This window comes from Perca fluviatilis, chromosome 22 (assembly GCF_010015445.1).
Source record: "Perca fluviatilis chromosome 22, GENO_Pfluv_1.0, whole genome shotgun sequence".
NCBI classification, from domain to species: domain Eukaryota; kingdom Metazoa; phylum Chordata; class Actinopteri; order Perciformes; family Percidae; genus Perca; species Perca fluviatilis.
Window position 1 is genome coordinate 2592764 of NC_053133.1, and position 15875 is coordinate 2608638.

The 15875-nt window shown below is 40.8% G+C and overlaps 1 protein-coding gene across 1 annotated transcript in view; it reads left to right on the forward strand.

The window, feature by feature from the left end:
- The window catches only part of gfod1 (glucose-fructose oxidoreductase domain containing 1), a 48237-nt gene that overhangs the window by 25099 nt on the left and 7263 nt on the right, over window positions 1-15875 (forward strand). The gene's annotated exons all lie outside the window — the stretch shown is intronic.

Below are 15875 nucleotides of genomic sequence, written 5' to 3' on the forward strand. Positions count from 1 at the left end.
GATGATGGAATGGAACGGTACAAGATTTATCCTGACCCTGTTGTGTCCACGTACAGACATTCAGTGCAGAACCAACCGACTGAAGACCGCAACGCTGCCCACGGCAGTCAGATTGTACAACTCGGCACTAAATGCGGTGTGACCATAAATGTTATTTATTTACTAACTTATATTTAGTGTTTTTATCTTTTTATTTTTGATCTACATAGGGCCGGACTTCCTATGTTTTAAACCAATGTAAATTCAGCTTTTTTTTCAGTTGTTTGACTGTGAGCATGATTTTCAATAAACTAAATTAAACAAAACCTAAATGAATAATACGTGCATAGCCAACTCAGTCTTCTATCTTTGTTATTCTAGTTAGTCTTGATATTGTTTATGGTCAAGAAGGCCCTACCAACGTCTTTTACCCTTTGTCTCTCTTGTATTCCCGGGGGCAAAGCATCACATGTCAGGTTAGTTTTAGAGCTTCAGACATTGCAACGCTTCCTACACCTTAAATATATTGATATGATATTGATACTCCTCGGTGCAAAATCCAATCATTTATTATTTACGACCTCCCCTCACTGCCACTATTAATATACCTTACTGTGGCCAAACCCTGTCACCAGAACATTAGGAGCAGTCGGGGGCCCAGTTTCTATGGGACAAAGAATCACTTACCTATATAATATTGATGAGAGCTGGCAGTCTCAGTAGGTGTTTACTGCAGCTTTCCTCAGATGTGAGCACTCTTGTTGTGAACTGCTCACACATTTACCGGCTCTATCGATTAGGGCTGCGCAGTAAAAAAAAAATTTCGCCATCGCAATATCAACTGCCGCAATATACACATCGCGAAAGTCACACCGAGATTTTTTATGTGTTAGTTGAAAGAAAATATCAGGAGAAAGCTGCACATTAAAATGTAACTGTCATTCTTTTTTAGTGGTGCCTTTTATATTCAATTAAATGTTCAATTTGTTTAATAAAAGAATGTTAGAAATTATTTCCTTTTTATTAGTTTTAAATTCAACAAGCAATTTGTTGTATTTTAGCAGAATACTGAAAGCAGCAGAAATGCAGAACAGAGTACAGTAGAATTTAATATCTGTTCGTTATCGGATTATTCAACAACGTTATCGTGTATCGGATATTTGCCTTATATCGTGCAGCCCTACTATCGCCCTCCCCCCTCCATCAAAGCAGCTTGTAATGGTCTGACATTTATTCTGCAGTGCTCTTTAATGAATTGGGACATATACACAGGGTTAAAAAATGATGAATGAATGCTCAAATTCTTCCAGCCACTCAATAGATACCATTGTTTTTTGCCTGGTGAGTGAAGGAAATATACCAGCCAATTTCCATATTTTACCAGCATTTGGCTGGTGGATGGTGCTAATTTTGAACCCTGCCGCATATACATAGGTTCGTTTTTTAACCTACCGCAACCAATTGGTATGTAAACAAGCTGAACTGCTCCTTGAATCATCTTAATTTGGCAATTACAGAAACAAAAAAATAAGACCTGTTTCTGGAGCGTCTTTCTGCTTGACTTGTACCTGACGAAGGCAAATAAAGGCTGTTCTGGTAGTAAAATGCAAATGGCCCAGGGAGGTCTGAGATGGGTCTTTGTGTAGAGGCAGACAGCTCTCTTTGGCAATCATGTTTTCTTTCTGTGTGTGTGTGTGTGTGTGTGTGTGTGTGTGTGTGTGTGTGTGTGTGTGTGTGTGTGTGTGTGTGTGTGTGTGTGTGTGGGATTAGAAAGGAGGGGTAGCAGTTCAGCTCAGCAGTTAATTAGACCCCGGGGGAGCACAGGGGGTGCAGGTGGAGGCCTGATCCCACACAGACACACTCACATTTGCCTTTGAATGAGAAAAAGCAGCAGAATGTCAGTTTTTACGCTATTGTATTGGTCTCCATTTTTAGTGCAGGATGCAGTGTTTGACCCTGTTCGCGGGACATAAAACGTCTCTGGTCCATCTGGTTGGCCTTCCACTTTTGTTACATGATTTTGTTGGGGGGAGCCCAAATCCAAATCCATTTATGTTGCTAGGTACCACTAGAAGTAAAAGAGCTTTTATGTAATTTGGATGAACTGACCCTTAAAATATACCATGTTTTCATTATCATAGTCTACACAACATTACAATAAACCCTATACTGTAGCCTGTCAGTAGCACTGTTACTAATGTTAGAAGGTTCAGTGGGTCAAAGCTACTTCAGGAAGTTGTTACTGAAATATACCTAAAATCCATCAACAGGTTGTGGTGAAAGTGGATCTGGTAAAAAGTCACACATGAGTGTTTTGACAGCTTCTGTAGCCTCTGCTCAGCTAACTGTCAGCGTGTCCGTGCCTCATTAACATGTGCTTTTAGTGCATGCATTAGGAATCACGTGGCCAAAGGCCACTCTTTTGGATACTATTCATCTCCATAGTAGCCAGCGAGCCACTCTGGTGAAGGGGTTAATTGCAGCACTTAAACACATTTAGAAATGCTAAACTCTTTGCAACTCAATGACATTAGCTGAAAGGGAAAGCCAGCTGAGTAAGACAAATCGTTCTCATCATTCATAGTTCTGCTGTGCATTAATGGACCTGAAGCTGCCACGCAGACAATACAGACCTTGAATGCAATCTGCAGTTGTTTTATTATTCCTATCAGTGTGTTAGATGTAGTCCATTTGGTTGCTTTTCTTCCAAAGCCTAAATACTGTATTGCACGATTACTGCTTTATGTGAACAAAAGGCAACCCACAATACCACCAAAACCCATCTGTCTCATAGCTTTCAAGTAGGGCTGAACTATTGGAGGAAAACATCTAACTGCGATTGTTCTGACAAATATTGCGATTGTGAGTTAAATGACAAGCATTTTCTGTAAATTTCATTAGAGGCCTGTTTGAGTAGCTGACATTGTATTACAGCATGATTCGTTTGTACCAAGCATCATCACCAATTTATCTTGTGTCTACGTGAAAAAAAAAGTTGTGGTCCTCACAGGGTTTTAACTGGTCAGTCAGAGAAAAGTTAACTTCCACAAATTCTTGCCTAGTTTTCTACAGATAAATGGAGCGTGATTGGTTTGCGTACAGTAAATGCAATTAGTCTTTTTCCTTATTTGACAGGAATCTATATGCATTTGCCTGTAATTTCTGACAATTTGATAAACAAAAATGTTATGCTTGAGTAATTGAAACCCCAATCAACAAAAAATATTATTAATATTAAAATACTGACTAAGCGCTCCTATTCAAGTTTATGTTCTGCTTTTTCAATTGCTGTTTGGTAAAAATGCTATTAAACACAGTCAGAGAGGATTTTAAGTGCTATTTTTAATGTCAATTGTTAAATTGGCTAAAACCTCTTTGGGGGTCGCCAAAAAATCCTCTTTGCAGGAAAACCCCCTGGTGGTCCAACTGAAATTATAATGCATTTTTGCTCTGTAAATCGCTTGTCCTGTGTTCTTCTTCAAGAAAAAATCTGAAACCAACTGTCCACCTTGTAACTTAATTGGAACCCAAATAAAAACCCATTAAATCCCACTAAACTGAAGCAGGAGACAAACTCCAGTCATATACATCGACTGTGTGTTCCTGCATAACAGCAGAGGGGTGGGCCTCTGCTTTTGCTTCAGCTGCAGGACATCATCACTGTGTTCATCCATCACCGCTATCAAGGTTGTTATTTACTGTACATGCTAATTTCAGACTGGGAACGCATGCCAGTCACCCAAAATGGGCAAATTAGTCAGCATGAAGCTTGTTTTCTCTGATTTACATCCAGCAAGAGATACTATACGCTGCTGAGAATGTATAGTTCAACATGTCTCTCTGTTCCACTCCATCCTCCCTTTGTAATTGCTTTAAGTTCAATTTAATTTGGTATAATCAGCAGAAAGATGAGCTGGCCTGTCTCTCCTAGTGTCATCTGTACTGAGGCCAGTGTATACAATGCTTTTTTACATTGTTACAACCAATGTTTTCTACTCTCTAAGTACGAGACATCATAAACTTGACATTATATCAAAACAATTAGCTATACCATACTGTATTATAACTATGATGATATAAGCTATTCCAATCCTAAATTCTAATGACTTTTTTTCTTAGTACGCTCTATTGGTCCAGTCTTGAGAATATTTGAGCTTCCAGTTTTATCAAGCAGACCACACAGAGCAGGCCCATTCTGCAAGGATGAGTCAGTAGTCTGTCTTTGAGCATTTGTGAATGCCTCGCTTGATTACACCCTTACTGCGTGTGTGTGTCATGTGGGTCCCTGTGATTTCCAGAGCTTTTACACCTCCACAGGATTAATAGACAAAGCTAATTACTTTTCCAGTGCTTCAGTGGTGGAGGATGCTTTGTGATTCCTTGCTTCTCTTTGTCTGATTGCAGAGCTGCCACACAGTATTTTACACTTGTTTAATCGTGCACACATTTCAGCACACACGCGCGCACACACACACACAAGAGAACTGTCATAAAGTTGGCAAATGTGTTACAACAGCAAGCAGTAGTTGCCCATTAACACATGCAGCATTTACAGAGCAACGTAAGCCTTCATTAGTCGAATTTATGTCCACCTGATAAATATTGCCCAATATTTTCTCTGCTTTTAGCTCTGCTTTGGTCTCCACCAACTCTTGGAAAAATATCTGACTCTTTAGCTGCTAAATGCTCCACTTTTTTCAATAGATAGTAGCTTAATGTCTGTGTCTGTCTGCTGTTTGCTGCTGGGCAGGTGGTGTACAGTACAGTGAGCCGAAAACTGCTGCTTGTTGCTGCTGAAAAGAGAGTCGATGAGAGCAGTGAGAGACCAAAAAATTGAAAGTCGCACGCAGATAAACCAAATCAATTAGCTAAAAGAAGCTAAATGCTGCGGAGAGCTTTAGATCAAGGGGAAAAGTCTCTGTGGTTTTGTCACATTACTTTTGATCCAATAGCCTATCGATCAGTGCCGCTTTAAAGTTACAATCTCGAAGATCTCCGTTTCATTCTCTTTGGTGGCATATATGTATTTCTGGATCTCACTTTCACTAGTTTTTGAAGTTTTATTGTCCGCAGTAGGGCTGAACGATTTTTGAAAATAATCTAATTGCGATTTATTTAAAAAATATTGCGATTGCGATTCGATATGCGATTATTTTTTAAGCTCTTTGTCTTCTGTATTAGTCAACAAAAACTAGCAATAAATCATTGTATAGTATGAACTTCACAAGATTAGATAGATTAAACAAGCTGTTCTTTCCTGGAGGCCAGGCCTATATGTGATGGTGAAATTAGGTGATGCGTGAATTTATATGAATGACCTCTACCCTTTATTTAACTACTTCAATCCCAGTAGTATATTGAGCACTGACCAAGCCTGGTGGAAACATTCATATGAAAGTCAGAAATAAATCACACTAAAGTGCAGATTGCAGAAATAAAAAACAAATGTGGCTTTACAAAACTTAGTAGTATTTAGATTATTTAATTATTATTTACATAGACATATGTAAACATGTGGATTGCATTTTTAAACAAAAAAAAAAAAACATCGGTGTATTTTCTTTAACAGCGCAGAGAGGAGCTGCCTCCAGCCCCTCCCTCCCTCAGAAGTGAATGCGTGTTGTGCATGACAGCGTCAACGACGCTGCACTAGCTCAGAGAGGCTATCGTTACGTTAGTAGTAGCATGCTGGTGTTGCCGCGCGGGATTAGCTAACTGTACTAATAAAACCGTTGAAACACCGTGGTCCGCTGCTGTGACAGCTCCCCGAACGTCATTTATCAGAGTCTGGTTGTTACCCTTCTCCGCGGCAGTCTCCTCCGGCTCCATATCTTTATAATGGAGCTAACCGGAGCTAACCGCTAATAACGAGCTAATCGTTGCTAACCGAGCCTTCAGTTCTGCGTGCCTGTATTCATTAACTGCATGTGTGGACTGGAGCCCGAATAAAACCCTTACAAGTTTTAAACTACAACTCAGAGTTGTTTGAATGACAGAAATCTGCTCAAGGTACGGCGTACCGTTAGCGTGCTAAGTTGATGCTTTCTCTGCGGACTACGGAGTGCGGACTGATTTGCTCTCGTGAGTCACGTGACCAAATCGTAGCCTTTGCGATTAGGAAATCGCGTTTTAACATATCGCGATATTATCGCAAATGCAATTAATCGTTCAGCCCTAGTCCGCAGTCATCGCTCTTTTCTTTGTTTGTTCCGGCATATATTGACTCGCTATGCTAGAAAAAACAGTATGTCCCTTCCCACACTAGTGAGTTGAAGAGTTGCCCCTACCCTCTCTGCCATCGCTGCTTGGGGGTTTTCCGAGGAATCTCGCCAAAGACACCCAGCTCATAATGCTGCAAATGCAAACAAGAGAAGCACTTTCATCAGTGGGCCATAGGCTCAGTCACCATTGTGTTACATCATTCGGCAATAGATAGTCAATTAACATTTAATTGAATGAAAATCTTCAAGATTATTACCAAAAACTTCCAAAGGCTTTATTGTATTATGTGAAACACTGAAAAACATGCAAAACACTACTTTCTTAGCTGGAACCAGAACATGTACCAGAAAACAAACTGTACGAACTTGATTCATTTTCTGTTGACCAACTAATCGATGAATCAACTCGTCATTTCAGTTCTCGATTCAACAACGATACTCTGTGATACTTTAGAACAGGGGTCCCTCAACTGACAGAGAGACCGGGACCCCCTACTACATATATTGTATAAAATGAAGTTGCATATTAAACTGTGCCTACAATAACGTGTAGGGCGGCCTAAAACCTTTACACATACATTGCATAGAATACTAAGCTATTAAAATAGCCTAATAATTATTGCCATGATTTTAGAAATCATGTTTTGATTTTAAAATGTGGCACAATGAATCCTCAGGATGAACTGTGTCTGGACGGCTACCTTAGAGACTACCTTACCTAGAGGCCAGTAAGCAGTGGGCATTTAATAATATTTATATTAACATTTTGCTAATAATATGTTGGATTCATGTTAAGACTTTTTACATTTTTACGACTCTGAGGACCCCCTGTTGAAGATCCTTGCTTTAGATGTAAAGATGCTGATGTGAGCATAAAAACATAAAAGAGGGGTTTAGTAAATCCATAGACTCCCTGACATCCCTGAGTGTACCTAAACACAACATGATACTATTCAATACTGCGTGTACATCATGAATGGTGTGTTGACAGTGTCTCTCAGCCTCAACACTTGAAAGGATCAGCATGTAGGAATCTAAAAAGCTCCTCCCTGACTCCGCTCCTCCTCCTGACCCTCGGCCTACAGGAGCATGTGCACGCCACAGCGTGGCAGATGGCTATCGCTCCCGACCGGTTTCCCTTGCTTTTCTATTTCTGGCATCTTTATGCGGAGAGTCTATTGTGTAGGCTGTCGTGATGCAGCATCCTTGTTAATCCACCTGGTTTCCCCCCTGTGGTGGTGTCCAGCTGTTGCCACTGGGCCGTTTTAAAGTCAAGATGGATTTTTACTTAATTTTAGCACGGAAGCACATCGTCTTGTATGCAGCTGTGACCATTGGTGATTTGTTTCCCGATGAAAAAAGAAGGGGAAAAGGGTTTAGCTCTATTATTCTTTCATTTATTTTTATTTCTTTTAGGCCATCACAAATACTGTTTCAAGTGTCATGTCAAGTGTACCGTATCACAGGCATGGCATGTTTCCATCTTGCTGTGATAAAATGTACAACAATGAACAAGGAGTAATTGCATGCTACGCAAGTCAGCTCTGCTGTCAAGAACAAATGTGTCAGCCGCGCCCTCACTCACACCAACCGTGACCTTCCTGCACTTCCAGCCTTTCCTTCCTCAGCATCACTGCTGCACACAATCACTGGAGGTGTGAACGCACGAAATGTCATGCAAAGATGACGTTCCCTCTGCCACACACACACCTAAAGCCCTACCTTGCTCCATTCGAGGCCGTGTGTGTGTGTGTGTGTGTGTGTGTGTGTGTGTGTGTGTTGCAATGAATATTGGTGTTCAGTAGAATATGCCGGAGCCCAGAGGATGTGTGTGGCGGCGAGCCGAGAGGAGCGTTGGACTGGAGAGGGTTGGCCTTCACTCGTAATGATGCAGCCTCTCTCTCTCTCTCTCTCTCTTTTTTTTTTTTTTTTTTTTTTTTTTTTTTTTTTCTTTCTTTCTTTCTTTCTTTCTTTCTTTCTTTCTTTCTTTCTCTCACTCTATCTCTCCTGGCCTGTCTTTGTCTCTGCATGTCTCTCGCTGTCCCTGTCTCTGTTCCTTTCTCTGTAACTGTGTGCATTTTTCCTAAAAGAAGTGTAACCTGTTCTCCCTGCTGCTGTCTTAACAAGATGGTAAACATTTTTAAAAATAGACATACGTGCTTCTTAAACGCCCTAAAGAATTGGTTCATAGACATGTTGTTCATTTCTGTTCAGTTAGCAATAATTCATTATCAGTAATAATATGCTTTAATCAAAGGCGCTCAGTATAGCTTTTTCAAAGACCAATGTCAGTGGTGGAATGTAACTAAGTACTGTACTTAAATACAAATGTTGAGGTACTTTACTTGAGTCTTTTCTCTTCATGCCACTTTCTACTTCATGCCACTTTCTACTTCTAAATATCTTCGAAATATTGGACTTTTTACTCCACTACATTCATCTGTTCCAGCTTTAGTTACTAGTTACTTTACACATTAAGACTTCTGCACACAGAACCCATGTAGTTTATAAAATCTGATGTTTGATTCTAAAGTAAACTAGCCAACAATATAACGGTCTACAAGTCCAGCTGAGATGATGAGACCATTAAACACACAAGTGGTTGGATCTTTTACACACAGTTCTGCATCCAGTAATTTTACTTTTAATACTTTAAGTTAATTTTCCTGATGATACTTTATCAAACTGGACCTACAATAACATATTGGGTGCCCTACAATACTAAGTTATTAAAATAAGAATTATTTAAATATTCATATATTATTATGTTTTAATGTCACACATATATGTGGAAAGCACAGTGAATCCATAAGTTGTATAAGTACCTGTATCTGTGGATGGCTACCATATTGGCTACCTTACAGGCCAGTAAGTGTATCCAGAGACGTTTTAGAACCGAGACGCGCCAACTCAGAGTAGTTTCCTGTATCTGTGTCCTGTGGGCTCGGCCACGGCCACGCCTCTTTAGGAGATAGCAGGTCCTGAGTGTATTGAATCCAATGGGAGATGTGAACGTGAACACAGATTATGAGCGATTCTTTTGCCCCATAGTCACCAAAGTAAATATTGGACCCATTTGTCACAAGCCACATATCTCCAGAACATTCTGACATTAAAATGGCATTTTTCAGACGGACACATCAAGAGAAAATGAACTTTGTTTGAGACCTGTTTCTGTTTCTGTCTCAGGAACAAACTCTCGCGAGATCTGGCAAAACAGAGAAGCTAACGTCAGCTAATGTTAGCTAAAGTTCGTGAACGCCCTAACAAAACTCATCTCCGTGATGCTAAATATTATGAGTGGGGGAAAAATCGATACAGCATAGTATTGTGATATTTTCTGTGGCAATACTGTATCGATACACAAACGCTAAGTATGGATCTATTATTATATATGTGTTGGTCAGTTTGTCTGCTTGACGACAATCCCATTTTTGCAGCAATAAAATTTAAGTGAGATGAACAAACAGAGAAATGTATCTTTTTAGATAAAACCAATGTTGACAAAGTTTCCTTTTGGGGACATCATTTGAAATTGGGAAAAATTTGAAGTTGGAAAAAGGGTAATAAATTGCAATATATCGCAGAATATTGCAATATGTTTAAAATCACAACATTATCGTGTCGTGACATAAGTATCGTGATGATATCGCATCGTGAGGCATCCCTACTAAATATGACTTTCAGCTGTGTCAATATCTAACGTTAGCAAAAGAACATATTAATAAATTATTAAAATATAACTTTTCATCCATCCACACTACCATCTCACGACACATTCAAACGAGGCCGCGCCCCTTCAGGAGACAGGAAGTGTGTACCGTTTCATACCATTGGCGCTGCTTGAAATGTGCTATCTTTAGTATAGAGGATCTTTGATGTCATGTTGTTGAGGTTGTTTTTTACGAATATGCCGATTTATCTTTGCTAATATAATAATGGAGTTGTTTTATTATTTTCAGACATATTTAAATTTTTTGTGGGGGGGAATTATCCTGCTTCAATGAGGAGTTTATAGTGATCTTTCAGTACCAAATCCGATTTTATCCATATTACCTTTGTAACCTATACTTTTGCTGTACTTTACTGTCTATAGGATAGCTGTTGTCTCTCTTTCTCTCCGTCTTTAAACTCTCTCGGTTAGATATGTCCTGCACATGAATTATTGATGTTGAGGGACTGAGCTGCTGTGCTGTGAGGTTTTTCTGCTCCATTACTACTCTCCCACTGGGCCAAGTGCTTTACCTGTCAGCTGACCTCCACTTGGCCCCAGCTATCACAGAGTTGCTGTAGATATTTCGCTAGTCTATATTCACGATGTTCCACTTCTGGAATTGTTCAGGTGCGGCCGCGAGTTCCGTCGGATGTCCTTTTTTTCGCCCGGATGTCCGTCCCCTTCCTCTTCCTTTGTGTTGGCGTTCTAACCTCCGGTGGATTTGTGAGGACTATGGTTAACTGCTCCTCAGATCTCTGCAGGGTAAATCCAGACAGCTAGCTAGACTATCTGTCCAATCTGAGTTTTCTGTTGCACGACTAAAACTACTTTTGAACGTACACATGTTCCACCAAAACAAGTTCCTTCCAGAGGCTATTTAGCAGAGGCAACATGGCTCCGTCTGTAGCTTAGCGCCGCCCAAGACAATTGTGATTGGTTTAAAGAAATACCAATCCTAGCTATAGTGATGTTGACATGGAGCCAGTGTCAGTGTCACTCTCCTGCCTCCCAACACACAACATCCTGTATTTCTTTCATCAGTTCTTCAGTTTGTGTGGAGAGGGAAAGGTTATGGGAGCATCACTTAACACAGTGCTTCTTAAACCCTTTCAGACCAAGGGCCACTTACCGATTAAAAGAAACTCATGGACCGCCAAAATATCCCCAGAAACAATAGGCCTCATAACAGTATATTACAAATGACGGTCGGCTTCATTGCTGAAGTCTGACAACGCGGCAAAACAGCCAAATCAAATACCGTAGTAATGTTTTAATGTACGTACAATTTTATTTAATATTGAAAATAACACAATCTATGCTCCTCACTGTTTGGCTTTGGAGTCGCTCGGACACAGTTTGAGAAACACTGTTTTGAATTTTAAATTTAGAACATGACATTTGACCAAATCTACTCGCGGACCACCAGGAGTCGCTCAGTCCGCGGGCTACTCTTTGAGAAATACTGACTTAACACACACACACATTATGTCATCCTGTCTCTCAAAGCGTTTTCCATGGGAATTGCTAGAGTGACAGATGCTCTGTCTCCCTTTCACATTCTCATTCCCTTGTCTCTCTGTTCCCGCTCCTCTAATTCCCCTTTTTTTGTTTCACTCTCATCTCTCTGTTCTCTACCAAATGTTTAGACCAATGAAATTGTATTCCCTAACTGTCATTTTACTGCAGTAGCTGCTGGGATTTTACCTCATGCTCAGGTGCATTTATTATTTGTTGGACACATGCACACACACGATGCATCGCCTGACTGTCTGAGGGAGGCTGAGGCTGAGCAGCTGATGACTCAACAGTGGGACCCGTCTAAGCCAGCCTCGACCTTTTCAGAGCGGTGTACGTGGCTGAGCTGAAGCTCATTGTTGATCTGAAGAGGAGCTGTTTTTTTATCTCTGTGAAGGTCCAGTACAGCCATGAGTTGGAATGACACTGCATGAAAGGCCTTGAATTGGCTATAGCTTAAATCAGCGATCATCAACTGGCGGCCCGGGCCCACATAGGGCCCGTCAAAGCGTCCAGCCCGGCCCGCAGAATAATTATGACTTTAGAAAATTTTAAACAGGAAGAAAATGCATTCTGGTATTTAGCATATCTAGCATTTTTTTTCTTCCTATTTGGAAGTAACCCCTAAAACAATTGAGATGGAAATAATAGTTGATATAAACATTAAATAAATAATATAGGCTGATCATGAATGGGTCACGTTTATTACTGAAAGTTGGCAATATGAATGCAACTGTATTAGTCCATTCTTCATTGCAGTTTTCCACGTCAACTTTTGACTACAGGCTCTTTGAGAGTGACATTCTTTGAGCGTTTCTGAAGATGCCATGAAGCATTATTCCAATCAAAAAAGGTATCTAGTACTTTTTATATGTCTGAACTTGAAAACAGGTCAAATTGGACCCTAACACAATAAAAGGGTTAATAGGTATACTTACATTTTGTTTTCTTAATTTAAAAGTCTGGCCCCCACAGTGTCAGCTTAGAAAAATTGTAGCCCTAGAAAAAAAATGTACCGGTAGTTTTTGACCCCCTGCCTAAATGATTTCACTCGTGGACCTTCCTGAAACATATCTGTCCTTTGGCCAACTCATGAAGAGAATCGCTTTTGGAGAGTAAAATCTGCCTTTAGGCATTTTAGTAGCTGGCCAAGCTTCAGCTCTGTACCGACATTGGATTCCAAATGAGTGGCGAAAAAAAAAAATCAGTCAAGAGCATTTAGTTTTTACCCAGAATGCCTAACCCAGGACAATGCATCTTTCCAGTATCTATTTGTGTGTGCTGCTGCCAATAAGAAGGTGACAGGGGTGCACTGTCGTTGCTTGGCTTTGTGTGTCTGCAGGGGTTGGGTGACGAGTGACGGGCGGGTGGGCCCCCCCCTGCGCTCCTCAGAACTGGGTCAGAGGGATTAATTTCCTAGCTAATGGCAGATTAGCATGGGAAGTTTCACTTCCAAAAACAGCCCCTCCACCCACAAGCCTCAGCCAGGACTGGAAGTAAAGCGGCATGCTGCTTTTCACACTCCGGGGTCACGAGGAATGTGTGTAGAGTGAAGCCCCTTTCATGTGTGTACATTAGGAGTGTGGATCTTCACTGGTCTCACGATTCGATTACGATTATCCTATCCACGATTCCAGTCGATTCAATATCACAATGCATCACAATGCGTCACCTCCTCAATATTATTACATATTGCTACACATGGTTTTCCATCAACAAATTCAAGCAGTCAAACATATATGAATTCCCCTTTTTTATTGTATCTGCTCTTAAAAAAGGCACTTTCTGAATGCAGCGGAGTCTGAACACAGCCAACAACAGACAAAAGGCAGAAACAAAATCTAAAATTAACATCATTAGGCAATAATCAATAATGGTCTGTCACTGCATCGATGCAGAATCGTCCAGGTCCGCATCGCGATGCAATGATTAATTTCAACACCCCTGGTGTACATATGCTTTCTGTCTGACTCCCCGCTGACCGTGTGTGACGATAGCAAAGAAAGTCGATATGATCTAACAGCAGCAGTGGACCACAAGACTATTTCGGAGTGACATTTATCAAAATAAATCCTTTTAATGTAGTAATAGTCTGACACAGCTAAGACGTTTAGCCATCCAATAGTTTTCTAGCTTTTTCCTACTTACAGTACATTCATTGGTTTGGTATGACCAGTAGATCATGGTGGCTAATGCTAGATGGTGCGCCTCTCTTCACTGGAGGTGGGGAAGTTGACGATACATTTGACAAACCAACCAACCTGTTGATTATGATAATGCATGTCTGGTTAACCTCCCCACCTTTGATAATGAGCAGTCAATAGCTGCTTTTCAAAGCTTTTCAATTCAGAGGGCCAGATGTTTGTACATTTGCGAATGTAGCGTTATCAGCGCCATGGCCAAAAGCGCACGCTGTGTTACATCAGCTCACGTCGTATTTACCAAACCTGCAGTTCATCGGGTAATCAGCGCCTTTCTCCGCCCACTATACCGTAAATTGCGCTGTAGCGAGGAGTTGAACAGCTGCTGGAATGGAATGTGAAAAATGTCATCTTTGATTTCTTCCAGTAACTGTAATATTGCATTAATCTGTAACGCTTCATAATTTCATAATTTCGTGTTCACTCAGCTGAAAAAGTGTGATCCTCGTTGCAAAAATCTTTTCAGCTCGTCTCCTTGGCCTACGTCTTCGTCTTGCTCGGATTACTGCCGCCATTTCACCAGGAGGCGTATGCCAGGAAACCCGCTTCCTGGTTCACACCTGCCTTTAAGAGAATTTTCACCGCAAAATAGAGGCGCGCTTTCACGGGCGGTTTTTGTACATACCGCGGAATACATCATTTTTAACACTTTACCCTTCCCCTCCCATCTCTTTATGGGAAACTCCCACTTTCCCCTTCACCCTCCCATGAATGCATATGCATGCCACGGAGAGGCGCAATTTGCCATTTGCAGTTCCCGCGACTTTTACCTCAGTGCGGCCTGTTTGTACTTACCTCGCCATGCTTTTACGCACACGTTGCGTAACAAATGCACCTGAAGTGGGCGCAAAAGCGTTAGTACATCTGGCCCAGATTGTCTGCAGTGGACAGACTCAAACACAACTAGGCTAATGTTAGCATGTTGCAGATGTTGCTGTAAAATGGCCATTACTGAGTCAGTATGCTGACTTTACAACTCTTCTCTCCTTTGCTACTGCTGCTACTATTACATTGCATTTTTGCATTTTCCTGTCCCATAAATGTCACTTGTGGCCACAGTGGCTCCTCACTTCAGGTACTCATAAAATAGTTTTTTGGAGAAAAGGCTGTATTGTTAACCAACACATATTTGCATATTGCATATTATACTAAGAATTGCTAAAAATTGGTCAGCGTTGATGGCCATTTTTCTGTATATTCTGACAATCTAGAGCTTGAATGATTCATCCGTTAATTCAAAGAATAATCAACACATGAATCATTAATGAAAAGGATTGCTAGTTGCAGACCTAATCCTAAGGAACAGACTGTGCTCCTGTGAAACTGGAGGGTCAAGTTCAATTCCAGTTAATGATGCATTCTGTTTGCCATTCACTGGCTACCGTCTGTCTCCTTCCAGTCGACTGTCCAGTAAAAAGGAATAACAGAAAAGACGATATGTTTCTGTCTGTCTCTCTCTCTCTCTTCAAGTTACTGTCCAAACTCTTCTTGTTCTTGTCTTTGGGTGTTGCTGCCACCAGTGGACCTTTTTAATGAGCTGGAAGTGATTTTAATTTGGTTTCATACACTGTCTACAGGCTCTTTATGTCTTCTCTTCTCCCTCTCTTCTGCACCCTCTGTGCTCGTCTTTTCGTCTTCCTTCAGACCTCCGGTAATACCAGGGAGGCCTGTCTAAGCTCTCCGAGCTGTGTAGTCTCACCATACGCCGCAATATCTTGCATGCCTGCCAGCATTAAAGCCACTCTCAATTGTATTCAGGGATCCAGATTTTACGAAATTTATCATTCTGGCTATTGTTTTATGGTAAAAATAGGTTTGAATGTTATTATTCTGGTTATTTTAGCAGGGTTGCAGCAACATCAATAAGGAGTCTCCCTCATATGTTATTACTTTTAATCTGAAAAGGATTTAGCTGCTGCCTGTAAGCATTAGCCTGTGGACAATACTACATACAGTGCATATATTAAAGTTCCCATGACTCGGAGATGAAAGCCCAGAAAGTTTCGGAATTCTTTAGTCAGCTTTTCTGGGAGTTGCCACATTTTGCAGCAATCTATTGTTTCTTCAGGGGATTCTTTCATGCTCAGGAGGATATGATGTCTGCTAGTGTAGCAGAGGCTGACCACATCACTTCTCTCTCTCTTCCTTTCTTCTTGAATACCTACTCATTCGTCTCAACATAGAAAGTATCGACGAAAACAGTACTGTCAAAACAATGATATTCTGCAGCAAAACAGAAAAGCC